The 14,879-nt window shown below is 38.2% G+C and overlaps 1 protein-coding gene across 1 annotated transcript in view; it reads left to right on the top strand.

Moving 5' to 3' along the window:
* Positions 1 to 14,879, top strand: part of csmd2 (CUB and Sushi multiple domains 2) — a 309,743-nt gene that overhangs the window by 912 nt on the left and 293,952 nt on the right. The gene's annotated exons all lie outside the window — the stretch shown is intronic.

The following is a 14,879-nucleotide window of genomic DNA, read 5'->3' as shown; positions in this document are numbered from 1 at the left end:
GAGATATGCAGCCAGTGCACAACATGATGCTTTCTGGACCAGGCTGTGTATCCGCTCCGTGTTATTCCTCCTCAGGAGCTGAGCAGCCCTTATGAATGCAGTTTACATGATAAGCTGAGCACTGGAATGATCTACACGTTCAGTTTCCTCGCAGTCTAATTACGAGCTGAATATTGCGACACGACTGCTTTATGTTGTATCATCGATGAGCCCACGAGCCGCTTCTATGCGGACATTTGTAGATATAAACGCGCCATGCTGGCACGCTGGGAAAGCGATTCGTCACGTTTTCCACTAAAACATCCTCCATAGCAGTTAATCCCAAAGTCGAGCACGTACATAAAGTGCCTGAAAGAAATTGTTGACATGAGAGGGTTGTGTGTGCGTGGGTTGTGTGTGTGTATGTGTGTGTGTGTGTGTGTGTGAGGGGGCGAGAAAGAATAAGGGTTTTTATTAGGACGGGGGCATGTGTGCGGGGGTGGCACGAGCGTTACGCGCGGGCTAAACGGTATTTCGGCGCTGTCCTGCACCACAAGGCATTTCTGAAACCCCAGTTTTCTACACGCTAAACACTATTACATCACCTATCGAAAGACTGGAGTTCTGCGCCAGGGCGAACTTTTAAAACTCACTTACACACTGCTGGCCTAATGGTTTAACGAATAGCAACAGATCATCAGATTAAAAACGCGCCTTCATGTGTCACGCGTTTTCTTAAATCCATGAAGTCAGATAGCTATAAGTTGTAAATGATGAGTTGTGTCTCTTGCATTGCCTGTAATCTAGCTATAAATCCGTGCACTCTCCAGAGAAGAATTATTTCATTTTGCACTGGATTGAAATGCTTAGATTGAGTGTAAGAGTTTTATCTGATTACTCATCTCTCATAGGCTGCTGCGTTGCCTGGCTGTACCCGCTTTTATAATGTATTCCACACATCATCGTGGTGCATTTATTGTGTTAAGGTCCGAGAGGTAGTTTACTGCTTCTCTTTTTGTGCTTGATTGTGTTTGATACTCGTTTGCACAGCGCCGGTAAAAACGGCCCCCCAAGCAGTTGCCCTTTTTTCCCATTAAGCGGCACCAAAGCTTCACCATATCTCAGCAAAAAACAGAAATAAATCCACATGCGAAGCAGTTTAAATAATTAAAGCCTTATAGCTAAAGGTTGTGAGCTTTATGCTTCATGCGGAGGAATGTTTAAGGTGGCTTTTGAATTGACGGCCGCTAATTCAGGATTTTGGAGAGGAAGATCAAAGCAAATCAGTATACAGCACCACATGCAGCTTCTTCAGGATAAGCACAATGTTTTAGGGATTTTATTTCCCCACTACGGGACCACAGAACATTCTGAAGACATTCCAGCTCCACAGTGTTGAGTGAAGACCTCTAGAAGTCTTCTGGAAGTTGTGAAATAATGTGAATATAGTAAGGATTTAGTTAAGCACTCATCCATGCCATTAAGTTCTCGCTATGGTTTGATGCTGTCTGTTAGAGAAAGTCTAAGTACAGTGTCGTTTTGAACTCTCACACAGTGTTGAGTTAACACTTACAATGTTGCAAGGTTTATGTGGGTTTAAGATAATCTGGTCACTAACGGAGACTGAATTCAGTGCTGTAGGGGTTAATTCAACACTGATTCATTTAGACTTCATCATACTTTTTTAAGTTTGCATCTTGCAGATCCCATAGATAATAGATGGCTTAGTAAAATCAGTAGCAACATCAGGCATCTCCATGATGCAACTTATTGTAAGGCTCTGTGCAGTCTTTCTTCATCATGAGTAAGGTATCATTTCTGTTACAAATGGCGCATTGTCTGTTACATATCTAACAGTGTAGAATGGCAGCATTTCAGTGCGCATGTTTTGCAGGCTATAGGGTATAAACTATAACTGATGGAGAAAGCAGGAAGCGTAACATATTTGATTTGCTTCAGAAAAGGGCTTGCTTCTTCTTACAGCTTACTCATTATCATGCATCACCTGGGATAGGATAAGTTCAGCCCTGCAGTGACAGGTGTTTAAAGAAAGCTTAAAATATCTCCTGCAGAGATTTCACTAGAGAGAGTAAAGCATAGTTGCATATCTAATGTGATATGTTCGAAAAAAAATAATGCAACATGCCATCTTGTACCATGTTGGCTTCTCCTACATGGAGGTAAATGCTGATGATGGAGAGTTCAAAATATCATCCGTATTCTTTTGTTGCATTCAGAAGGAAGTCTAAGGAGAGCAAGCTTTATAGATGCCTGATTTTTGATATAATATAATGTCAAAAAATGCAGCTAAGAGAACTGTCTTGTCTGCTCTGAATGAGTACTACGGTAATGATTATCAGGATATCATAAATCATGATATATGACTAGACACTTAACATGATGTGTAAGGAATAAACTTTTAACACTGTTAAAGCAATATAATCAACAACCTGGTGGTGTTATATAGACTTTACAGCCCTGCAGTTGATTGTTTTCCAATTATAGCATGTCCTGAGGTGTTTTATTCCCTTATACTCATTATATTCCTCAATTTGCCAAATATTTTTATTAATTAAAGAGCAACAAATCATACTGCTTATCAATTTACAGTTTCATTTAGTTAGTCCCTGTTATATTGTAACAGCTATAAACTGTCATTCCTTCACCGATCTCTCTTGTTTCTCTTTCTTGAAGTTAATAATACAGAAAAGACTTGCGCTTGGAGGAAAACTTTTTAAAGAAAGTGACACCTTTATTTACGATTGTTAGAGCACTGACACTGGAGTCTCCTTCCATATCAAGGATTCCACACATTTTTAAAAGTCCTTTTATCAGTAGTATCCGCCATACAAGCCCCAGTGAATGAGCTGTTACTATAGAAACGATTACGTATCCAGGCAGAATTACTGTCAGAGGTGCTCTTATAGAAATTGATCAACACATTCTGAACGATATGAGTCAAGCATTCAACAGCTTTGTGGCATGCCTATGTTGGAGTCATTATGCCCAAGAAATAGGAAAACGCAACCCGTTGTTTAGGTGTTCGACATTAAGCGCCAAAGGTAGACAACAAGCTCACTGAAGTGCTACAGTGAAGAGTTTACTGTAGCTCTTGTTCAGAGTTCCATTTACAGAGGTACAAAGAGCAAATGGTATGTACGTGCTTTAGAAGACAGTGCAGGTTTTTCTGCCACAATCTCTAGCGGCAGTGCATTAAGGACCATGGACAGCTCCTGAGTGCTTGAAGTCACATGAAAAAGCCAGCAGGCTAAAGTGGGAGCTGTATGAGATTCACACCATGCAATGAAACTGCAGTAGAGAGCTGTCCTGACATGCACAAATGGTTGTCTTTACTGAGAAAATTAATCTCTGGCCTTCTAGTTGTATGGCAAACTAATACAGCATTGCCATGCATTGCCTCATGTGAAGTCTTGTATACCTGGACATCCCAATGGTGTGGTGTAGAAGTAACTATTACACAGTGAATCCATTATTTTGATTTTCATTTTACAGAATGACACTGTGGTCATAAATGTTAATTAAATTGAGAAAGACACTGAGCGAACCGTGTATAAGTTCAGTTTCATACTGGATGTAAAAACATCAGACATCATAGCCCTGTTTTAACATAATGAGGTAACAGGATGTGCTGATGGCTCTCTTGTAATTGCTGTGGTGGTTTCAGGTAAATGCTGATGATGTGGTCATTATGCAAAAGTGGGTTTATAATGGCAAGAAGTGAACACAAGCGTCATCCTTTCGAAGCAGTGGGCATTCCTTTCCACACCCCCATGGCAGATTCCTAATGATAATAGTGTCATAGTCTCAGCTTGTACTTTCCCTTTTTGGGTTTATGTTTCTTCCTGTCATTTCGCATTGCAGTCAGCTCTCTCGGATTACATAATGGCATAAAGAGTAGGAGGTCTAAGTCAGCTACATACATGAACTCGCCTTCTTAATGGCATTTCTTTAGAATGTCTAAGAAGAAAAAAAAAAGATTAACGTCATTTTATTCCCATGAGGATCTTCATTGCTGTGATTCAAGCGTTTACTTTTCTTGGCAAGAGAATAAAAGTTATGTCTCGCTACCGGCGTGGCATGTCATTTACATGTTAGTGTGGGATCTTGTGACATTTCCATCAACATTAGAGTCAGGCAACAGGAAAATATCTTCATATAGTGATATGTTATAGTAGTGGACCATTTCACAGCCAACCACAGTAAGACAATTGTTTATTATAAGTCACTTGATCTTATGGCTTTAGTAGTACTGGTATTAGTACTTATTTGGTTAACAGACTCAATTCTAGACCTTTTGTTACTTCTATTGTGCATCAGTGATTTAATACTGGACAAGTAGATCTTGGTGTTATAGTCTGTCAAGTTCTTGACTGGCCTATAATCTAAGAAAGATTGGCAGCAAAGATTGTATTAGCCGTGCAGTCTCCTCAAGCCTTTTAAAATCACTGATTTACTGCTTTTTTATTTTTGATCCCTTGTGATTAGATTAGACCACATATTTAATCCATTCATAGCTACAGCACCAGAGCTGTTTTGTTTTTTCCTGCCATTCTCTTAGTGCTGGAATGCTCTCTCCTTGCTAATTGGCTTTATTAGTTTCTGCATCGTTTAAAAATGCCCAGTTATTTCTGAAACCAGTTACATCAGAGACACACATTTTCTTTTTTTAGTTTTTCTTTCTTTTTTTTTTTTTTTACTCAAATGGTACATAGAAGCCTTGCAAGAAAGGAAAACTGGTATATATAAAAAAAACAATATATAAAGAAAAGGAAACAGTTGTTCACAGAGAAATGGAGTGGAGAAAAAGCCAGCAGGAGAGAGGCAGCCATCATGTTTTAGTGCACTGACGGCAGGAGGTTGTTAGCTGCTCTAATCTCTGTCGATGCTGAGGATCTGTCGCAGCTGTTGTACTTAAGCACAGGTGTCCATCATTCTCTGGTCTGTACCAAAGGACCCTATTGAGACAATAGGCTACATGTAGGCAAAACAGTTAAACACGTTTCATTCCATGCATTTGGCTACTTGGTGAAATCGATGGTTTGAAGCTATATAAGCTATTAAAGCTATATAATATACAGCAATTTTTATATGTAACAGGTTTGTGAGGTCACTATAATGGTTATTACATAAGTTACTGTAATTATTATTAATTAAGCAATATAACATGAGCAACAGTGTTGTACTGAATATCAGCATGACTGTGTTTCAGCTGTAGGTAATAACAGCCGTCCTGATATTCAGTACAGCAACACGATTGTCTTTATGATATTGCTTTCATACCACAGTTCTATAAACAAGAAATTAAAACTGAGTAACTGACATTTGAGACACAGTTTGGCCAGGTATTTTGTTCAGTCAACAAAAGTAGTTCCCAAAGATGCCACAGCTGGATAGAGCATTGTGTGTTGCCATGCAATGCACAGACTGACTGACAGCCTGCAGAAAGTGTAATAACAGTTTCAGTGTAATGGACTAGTGCTAGAATTGGAATTCTGTATAGCAAACACAGAGGAGTGGAGTGATACAAACGTGAACTGTAAAGTGTGAAGTGTAGATAAGTAAGTATAGATAAGACATGTCATGTTTTGTGGTCGACACTGCAAGACAGTAAATTATGGTTTAATAAAGGAATGAAAGCTGATTTGATCATGTATTTAAATACACAACAGTTATTAAATGAAGTGAAATAGCTAAATATAACATTTTAAAACACGCTGTATGAGGTATTATAAACTGTAATTTGTGCAAAGCATCACTGGTAGATGCCTCTTCTGGTGCTTTGTCTGTCATCATATTCTCTACGATAGATCCAAACAAAGGCTAGTTGAGTATCAGTAGTGCCTAGTGGAGGATCTTCATTTCTCTGAACAGAGTGAGTGAGTGAGTGAGTGTGAGCGATATAATGCCATGCTCAGTGATGTTGGTCCAATGTTTTACGGACGGTGGTTCAGTACCAGTAGGCCCCAGGATAAAACTAATTGTGCCTGAGTCAGCCAGTGAAAAGAGACAACTCTGAATACCCAGAAGCATTCAGTACAAATCAGAAAACACAGATAAGTAGACAGATATAAAGAAATGTCAAATGTCTGTGTGCATTTCCTCCTCAGTGTTTATTAAACAAAAGAAGCATGATGTTTGCTTAAATACCAGATACTGATACTGTTCACTGAATGCCTGATTTTTCCTTTGAAATGTTGAGTTTGTAGCTGATGTATTTTATCCAGTGAACCCATGTGATCATGAGTGGCATGACACAGGGCTATGGAACAGAGGACACACCACTGCAGTGCCTCTGTCACTTTGGAAACAGAAGCTACCAGAGCAGACTCCGTTACTGAGATTATGTCAGTATCAGCTCTGATATAAGTGTAGTATCAGTAGAAGTACTTTGGTGGGCAGCACTATGATGCAGCTCCAGGGTCGCGGGTTCAATCCTGAGCTCAGGTTACTGTCTGTGCAGAGTTTCACATGTTCTCCGTGTGTCCATGTGTGTTTCCTCCAGGTTCTCTGGTTTCCTCACACCTCTCACAAACATGCTGTTAGGTGAATTGGCAGGTGCGACAAAATGTCACAAAAGGATTTGCTTCCTGAAAATGATCACTTCCACTGCTGATTACTAGATGAACAAGAAGGTATTGATTCTAGACATGCTTGTGAGGCAAATGTAGAAATGAAAATTTCAAACAAGAAATGGTAGCAAGGTAGGATGAAGATTAGTGGATGAAGAAGTCTCAGATCTGTTCTTAGTTGTTAAACCTTCCTTTATACTGTTTTCATCCTTTCCTGAAGATAAAATTACAGTAACAACTGGTAAGAAAAAGAGAGTAGTGTTAGAGCTGCATGACTGGTGAGGTCGAAGTAGAGAGGGGATCCTCTTATTGAGATTCTGTCCTTTCACTCCCTCGTTCCGTCCTCGTTGTCATGGGGATGGCATGAAAACTGCTTTGGCCTGAGCAGTGAACAATAAACAAACAGGCTACATGGGTCGTTCGACATCTCTTCTCTCCTCCTCTGCCCCAACCCTGCAGCACGCCGTTTCAAAGAGTATTATTTAGAGAGAAGCTAAATAAACTCACTCGCAAACATGACCTTGCTCTCGAAGACTGGAAAAAAGAGGCAGAGCTGTACACGTCTATAAGAATGAGGCTGGGTGGTTATACAGCAAATGAAGTCTCAATGATTGTACATTGCATTGGTGTGCAAAAACATAAGAATAAGGCAGCTATTGTCATGTTAGCGTAGAGCCAGATGAAACCAGTTTCTCTGAAAGCCCATACTACAGAGCTGAACACTGGGTCATTGTGGCTTGGTAATGGGGCTGAGAGCGCATCCTGTCAAAAATATATCACATCCTTTGTACTCCCACACAGATCTATCCCTTGCTGAAATGTGATGCTAACTACGAAGGCCAATCCATTTTGAGCTACCTCTGCTTTACTAAATCAATTGACGTTCATATCTGACTCACCTTGATATGACTGACATCATCTGTGTTTGAGATGCAGGCTGATTTAAAGCATTCACCTCACGTCAGTTACAGCATATCTGATTAGTCACTCGACATTGTGGATGCATAATTAACGTGAACCTGCTACAGAAGTGCTTGAGTTGTATGAGTGTGTGTATATATATATATGTGTATAATATGCAATTTCAAATATATGAATATGTTAAACCATTAGCTACAGCACAAATGCTCACAACTTGGACTGTTGTGTCTCCTCTGCTTGTTTGTGTATTTAACTACCCAATCCACTGGAAAAAAAAAGATGCCATCACACTGAAGTAGGGCCAATCTTCTTGTCTTTCCACTGCATTTGCCATGCTATTAATGGCCAACAGAATCACCCCACACAGACATTAAGCTAATGTATAGCTTCACTCTGGAAAGCTGAGGTTGCCGATTTCCATTCTAATGGTGGGCATTCTTAGGTTAATCCTGCTATGATGTAGTTTGGAGGCATATGCCCTGGCACATTAGGCTGGAAAATAGTTGTGCCAACAGAGATTTGTGGCTCTGAGTAGGTCATTTTTTCCCTTTGGGTTGGCATATTTTGATCACTCTTGTTTGGCCTGTTGTTGAAAAGTAGGGATGCACTTTTTTTGAGAGAGAGAGAGTTTGGCCTATGGAATAATATCATACAAGAATCCTGCAAAATGCACATGAGCACTTTAACAAAACACACTGTGCTTTTCTTCTATTTTTTCCAATATATTTTTGTGGGTGTTTGGTGAATTATGGCACTGGCATGATCCAAAAGAAAAAATGATAAACAGCCAAATGACTATGAATAACAAATATAGTAAAATAGTACACAAAAAATAAATAGAAAAAACAGCTAAACAAGGCTAAAAATAGCTCCTAACTGGCCAATTTAGGAGAAACTCCTAATTCTAATATTAACACTTTTTTTTTTTTGCTCTGCTCTAAAGGCAGGTCCAGAGCACTTCTGCATTCCAAAAATCGAAACAAACAATTCTAATTGGCTGCTGAATTAGCAGCACAGTCAGGTTCCTGTGTTTGATATATTTAATGACAATGATTTTTTAAAAGGTATAATGTCGATTGTGGAAGCATTTCAATGATTGTTGAGTTGTAAGTGCAGTCACCTCCCCATTAATGCAGCACCATTAGAGATACCAACTCAGACTGAAACATGTCATTAATTGTTTGCAACAGGAGAAAAAAAATCCACCCTTCAGATTTTCTTAGGAAAATTTACCTCTTAGCAGTTCTGCTTATGAAAACCGGTGAGTATGTCTTTGCCTCAGGGGCAATCAATAGAGAGAGGAACTGCAGACAAATCATTTCTGAATGCAATGCAGTATTTAACACAGACAAACAAACCATGCCTCATTCTATATAACACGGGAAAGGAGTTGTCATGGTATTTAAAGTTTCCATTGCTTTCATTAAAAGCACAGTGCGTGCAGGTGATGCACTGAATAAGTATGGCCAGAGTAACCATACAAACATAATTAATACTGTATTGTAATCAAATTTGTAAATGGCCAGCTTGCACCATATTTCACTTACGTAACTAATGTTTTTTTTTTGAAGCTACAAGACCACACGTCAGAAAACTATAAAAGCTTGTCTTTGAAACATGTCTTTGAAATATGGTAACTATTAAAGGAATAACACTAGCATCTGTTGCATCAGCGAGGCTTCGCTGTATTTTAATAGAAACAATTTTCTCTGACATTTAACTACCTGGTGAACACATTTTATATTCCTACCTGCTGTAGCCACAAATATTATTTAACTGAAGAAGGACAGCATATATCAGTGAAGAAATAGATTGCTAGGGATTGACTAAATGCACACTTACTGTAACTTATCTTATCTTACTTATGCCAATGTCTTCTGTTAAAAATAGCATGAATGTATATGGATAAAATGACTAAAAATAATTGTTGTGATGAAAGGCAGTGTATCATATGCCTAAGAAAATCCTCCTTGTCAGTCATGTTATAGACATTCCTCTCTTCACTCCTGAGTACTTAAAAAACGGCAAATAAGCCCCAAATTGCTTCTTCAGCCCATGATCCTTTGCCCACAACCTCCTGGAGAACTAAACTGAGAGTAAATCTAGAGCACAAAGGGGTTAAAAGTTGGAATCCAATTTAGCTACATTCCTCTTGGCTAGTACTACGATGTTATAAACAGTTTGGATCAGTGGCTACCTTTATGTAAAACTTATACCACTTCATCAATTATTAATGTAGTGAGATAATGCGATGTGTTTTGTAAAACCACATAAGCTAACTAGCTACTAGCTATGTTAACTATCTTCAGTAAAAAGGTTAACTAAGGCCTTATTGCTAACTAAGCAAGTTGATCTAATGAGTTGCACTAACTATGCAAGTTGGGAATGCTTGTAGCTGCTATAGTAGTAAGGCTAAAGAATGTCTGAAAGGAAAACAAAACAAAAAAAAACTACCAAAAAGCATGTAACATGTAGTGGACCTTCATGGCTTAATGGTCTTCATAATTTCTGTAAGTTTGCATTAGGAATGTTCTGATTACTAGTAAATACTGCTAGAACCCAGTAGTGCCTTTCTGCTTGAGTAGATGATAACTGTTTGAATAAAATGAGCTTAATTGTATTATTCAGATACCCGTAAGAGTTCATGAACAGATATTTGGTAAACCACTAGGAGAGATTAAAGCTGTGTTTAATATGGTGTAATCAATTATCAGTTTTCACTTCTATTAAATGTTTCTCTTGTCAGCGTTGGCACACATGTTTATATGTTTGACATAATACTGAGAAATATTGAACATAAAACCTTTTAGTGAATGTCAGCTTAATATTTCAGCCGGGAGCCTTACTGGAGTCTGTTAAATTCAAACTTCATGCAAGTAAAAACTGTCACTGAATTTAAAAGGCTACAGACACTTTGACATTTGTGGAATGTTTGAAAATCTCATTGGATTAAAACATTTCCAGTTTTCCTGAGAAAACAGTGGCAACACTTGTTCATTGTAATCTTAAGGTCACAGATATTTGCATGTTATATGTACTAAACCAGTGAATGAGTACATTAAATGAGTGCCCCAGGTGACAGCAGTGGCCAGTGTAAAATAAAAAGCGCCATGGACAGGTTGAGACATGTCACGAGTGCAGTGTTAGTTCTGGTGTAAATGGGCTCAATCTGCAACCCCTAAGTCCCTAATTTATGTCCATTGTTGCTTGATGCTTCTAATGGACTTGTACTGGACATTATTGAAAATGTATCATTATTATTTTGTCCCACGAGCTTCATATCAGGCCACCCACTCACATCTGCATGAAAGTGAAAACTGCCGAGATTTTTGGTTTTTAGTCCTGAAAAAACACCTCTTTCTTGCTCACTATGACAGGGCCGCAATCTGCATCAAAATATGTGACTTTTTTCCATGTTTTCTCATGGATTTTGTGTTAACATAATGAATAATGGCATAATGAATAACCAAATAGTGATTTCAGTATTCAGGTACTGGCATTACAACCCACCAGAAGCACTCTAAAATATTTGTGTTGATTTTTCATCAAGGATAAAAGTTATAGGGATATTGTTTACTGCCTTAAATATTGCAGTTAAGACCATGTTTCTTATGCCTGGAAATGTCATGTATGCTTTATAGGGTGAACACCTGTAGATGAAAGGTAGCTACTGAACTAAATGGATAATGATCATATAAAATAATAATTTTTGAAGTAATACACAAAGTAAGTATATCAGAAAAAAAATATATTTGAGGAAAAATGAAGATTTGTGTTGGACATCTGCAGTATTTACCTGCCTCTCCTGTGAGAGACTTTCCTTCAAGAGCCCTTCACTAAACCCCAATTTTTAGTTCTTAGAAAGTCAAACAAAACCATTCTGCAAGCAGAGAATTATAATAATAAGTAAAAAAAAAAACAAGTAAATTCTAGAACTGCTTATAATGTCTGCTGCTTATAAGCATTGGATATTGCTTTAGCTTCTAGCTATGTAGATAAATAAAATCAGGACAAACTACCCTCATATGTTATAAATAATATTGATTAACTGCAGCTGAAAGAGCTTGTAAGCTAACAGTGTTTCTTAGGCCTGTCAATTTCCAAGCAAAAGAATGATAGGGAAGAATGAAGGAATTATAAGAATGATATGATAGAATGATAAGAATGACAGATTAGATGATAGCTGATTAGCTTTGCTCATATGGATGGTGATAATACAAATAATAATTGTTGAATAATATAGGCCTAGCAAGTGTATTGGGGAAAAAACAAAATTTTTTTGTAATCTGAAGAGCTGACTGTGATAACAATGCTAACAAAGGCCGTGTTGCTAACTAAAAGGCTAAGCAAGCTAGTTAGATTGGCTGATGCCACAAATAAAGCTAACAAAAGCTGGGTTGGTTGGACCTAATGAAGTTTTTTGGGCTAAGTTAAGCTAGCTTATCTAACTCCAGTAAAGAAGCTAAAGGCCATGTAAGCCTTTAACTTTGAATCAGAAAAAGGCATGGTATATGTTTAATCCACTGTACACACAACAAATCTCTTAATGATGGAGTGTTTTGACAGCAATCTCGGCTCTCTGCAAGCAGCAGCATTCTGTGTTTACCTCTCCCCTCTGCGCAGTAGCTGGACTCGAATTACTAGCAGCCATGAAAGTCTGCCAGAGTCGGTCCATTCTCTTGATCATACTAGTTCTCCATGTCTAGCCTGAGCGAAAGGAACATGAAATAACAGAGCGGGATCTGAACAGACTACAGACAGAGAGAATACAGGGAGAGAATAACTTTAATATATTGCTTCAGTGAGAGGATTGCATGGATAGAAATGTAATTTTGTCTTATGAATCTTATTACTAAAAAAAATCCCTCATAGTCTTGCAGCAGAATATACATATTCTGAGTCAACATCCGTAGAGCTGTGTTTTACAAATCGATTATTCTGGTGTATGTACACAGGGATTTAAAGCTTTATCTTTGTCAACAAACAAAGATGCCATCATTATGGACTGGCATTATCCTACAATGAATGTCACTGTATTGGTTGACCATGTTTTCCTACACGCTGAAACATTCATGCTGATAAATATTTCAAGTAGTCCAACACTGTCCGGTCCGTTTCATTTAGTTTAACTTCATTTGATTTCATTTGATTTTGTTTCATTTCAATCTCTCTCTTTCTCTCTTCTCTTTGTCTGTCTCGCCTGAGTCCTGGTTGTGGATACTCTGTAGGATTGCTGTCCTGCCGGTGTACGGCGCATCAGCGATCGATTCATCAAAGTGTCATGCCAAAGCGCAGTGGCCCTGTAGCAACAAAACAACAGCAGAGGCAAAACAAACATGGCTAGGTTCTCGAGGTGGTCTCCATAGTCCCACTAAACAAGGTCAAAGCATTTCATAAGTTTCCATGCAGCCATTCACATTCACCACTAAAGGTCTAACACGATGCATGAAATCCAAATGCATGAGTAGGCAGCAAGCACTCGCCACTCTTCTATTTTCTATTCATCGTATAATTTTGTGCTTCACGCAGTCTTCACTGAATTCACACAACATTTTACAGACACCTGAGCTAGGGGAGAACCGTAACACCATTTTGGATTTATTCTTTTCTGCATAGATCACTTTAATACATCATCTCATTTTATAATGCATCAGTTATGGTGGCCTGGCAACATGAGCTTAATCAGATGTTAATGCATGCTTTGTTTGACTCTATTAGCTGTATGAGATTACTGTATTTTACATAATGCTTTAAATAGTTTTATATCAAGCTGTACTTGGAATTGGGCTATATGATCCTTGTATGTAATTCACAAGGAATGCATTTTGGTATTTCTCCAGTAAAACTTGACACTGATTCCACTTGTAAAATGTATACAATATGTGTATTAGCATTTTATTGGGAAGCTAATATCACCAAAGACATAAAATCACTACTCACCCCTTCATAAATGTTGTTGCTGGTAGAGTTGTAATGTTGTATATCTTTTATTAAACACAAATTCAGATGCCTGATACAACAAAGCTTTACATAGAGTATTATTAATCCTGCAAGCCTTTTAAAGCCTGAAACAGTCAAGAAGCCTTAATGTTCTTCTTATTGTGTAGTACAGGTTCTTATTTTATTCGTCACCTAACAGAGCCACATCTGAACAAGCAATAATGATTTAGAACATTTTTTCCCAACTCTGATAAACACCTGAATAAAATTCTTAGTTTTAAGTAAGCATGTAACTCTGCTTTTTCATTGTATGTCTACCACCATGAAGACACAACATGCTGTGAGGAAGGTTTGAGCAGTGAGATTTTGTATACATGGACTGAGGAAAGATGATGTGGAACTACAGGCACTGCTTTAGCATCTAACTTTGCTGCAGCTATGGCATAGCAGCATAGATTAGCATTGTGGATATAAAGTTAAATGCTTTGACAAAGATGGAATGGTTTAGAAATCTTTTGCTGTTCATGCCGAATAGGGGATAGCAGAGACTACTGGAGTCTCTGGGGAGCAAACCTGTTGTACATGACTTCAGCTGAGCAACATGATCAACTTACCATTTTACTAAATGCTGTGCCTAAAACATGCAATTGTACAACACACTTGAGATTAACAGTCTACTGCCCATTAAGCCAACTATAAAGCGAATATTGGTGACATTCAGAAATTACTGCAGCCCACAAAAATATAGTGTTTGAGAGGTCCTCCATGATACTGGATCCCATCTACTGTACAATGGTATGATTACACTGAATTAAAACAAAACTGTACACACTGCCAATAAAGTGAGATGGTTGAAGACAATAATGTCATAGGTATAACAGATTAGCACAGAGCAGGTAGATAGTTTATAGTTTAGGTTAATAGTTTCGCAATAACTAAAGTCAGTCTGTGTCTTGATTCATGTGAGTTAAACAAATAAAGGGCTAGCTTTACTCAATACCAGCAGTTGATCGTGTTCAGATATAGGTGATGCAAAGAATAAGAACTGGCAGATAACGCTTAACACACCACCAGTCTTCCAACAGAAGAACAGCCGGATACATTCAGGGTATGCACTCAAAGCAGACAGCATGATTATTGCTGCTTCAAATAAGAAGAAGAATGAAGAGATTGTGAGCAAGGTGATGTAGAGGGCAGGAGAGATGAATGTGACATTCAGTGCTTTAGGGTGCAGTCCAAGGTAAAATCATGAAGAATATGGGTTGAATAGTAACATGGAAAGATGTGCACCCGGACAAAGAGATGACTAAATACCTGGCACATGAATCACCAAATGAATCAGCAGGTACAGCACATTTGAAACAACTGCTTATGGAATGATTTGGTCAAATAACTATCAATGGTGTCAGAATAGCTCTGTTGGAGTCACTGATCTCACTGTACCAGTAA

Source organism: Pangasianodon hypophthalmus, chromosome 23 (genome assembly GCF_027358585.1).
Source record: "Pangasianodon hypophthalmus isolate fPanHyp1 chromosome 23, fPanHyp1.pri, whole genome shotgun sequence".
Classification (NCBI taxonomy): domain Eukaryota; kingdom Metazoa; phylum Chordata; class Actinopteri; order Siluriformes; family Pangasiidae; genus Pangasianodon; species Pangasianodon hypophthalmus.
The sequence above is the reverse complement of the archived record's forward strand: the minus strand, read 5'-3'. Positions and strand labels throughout refer to the sequence as shown.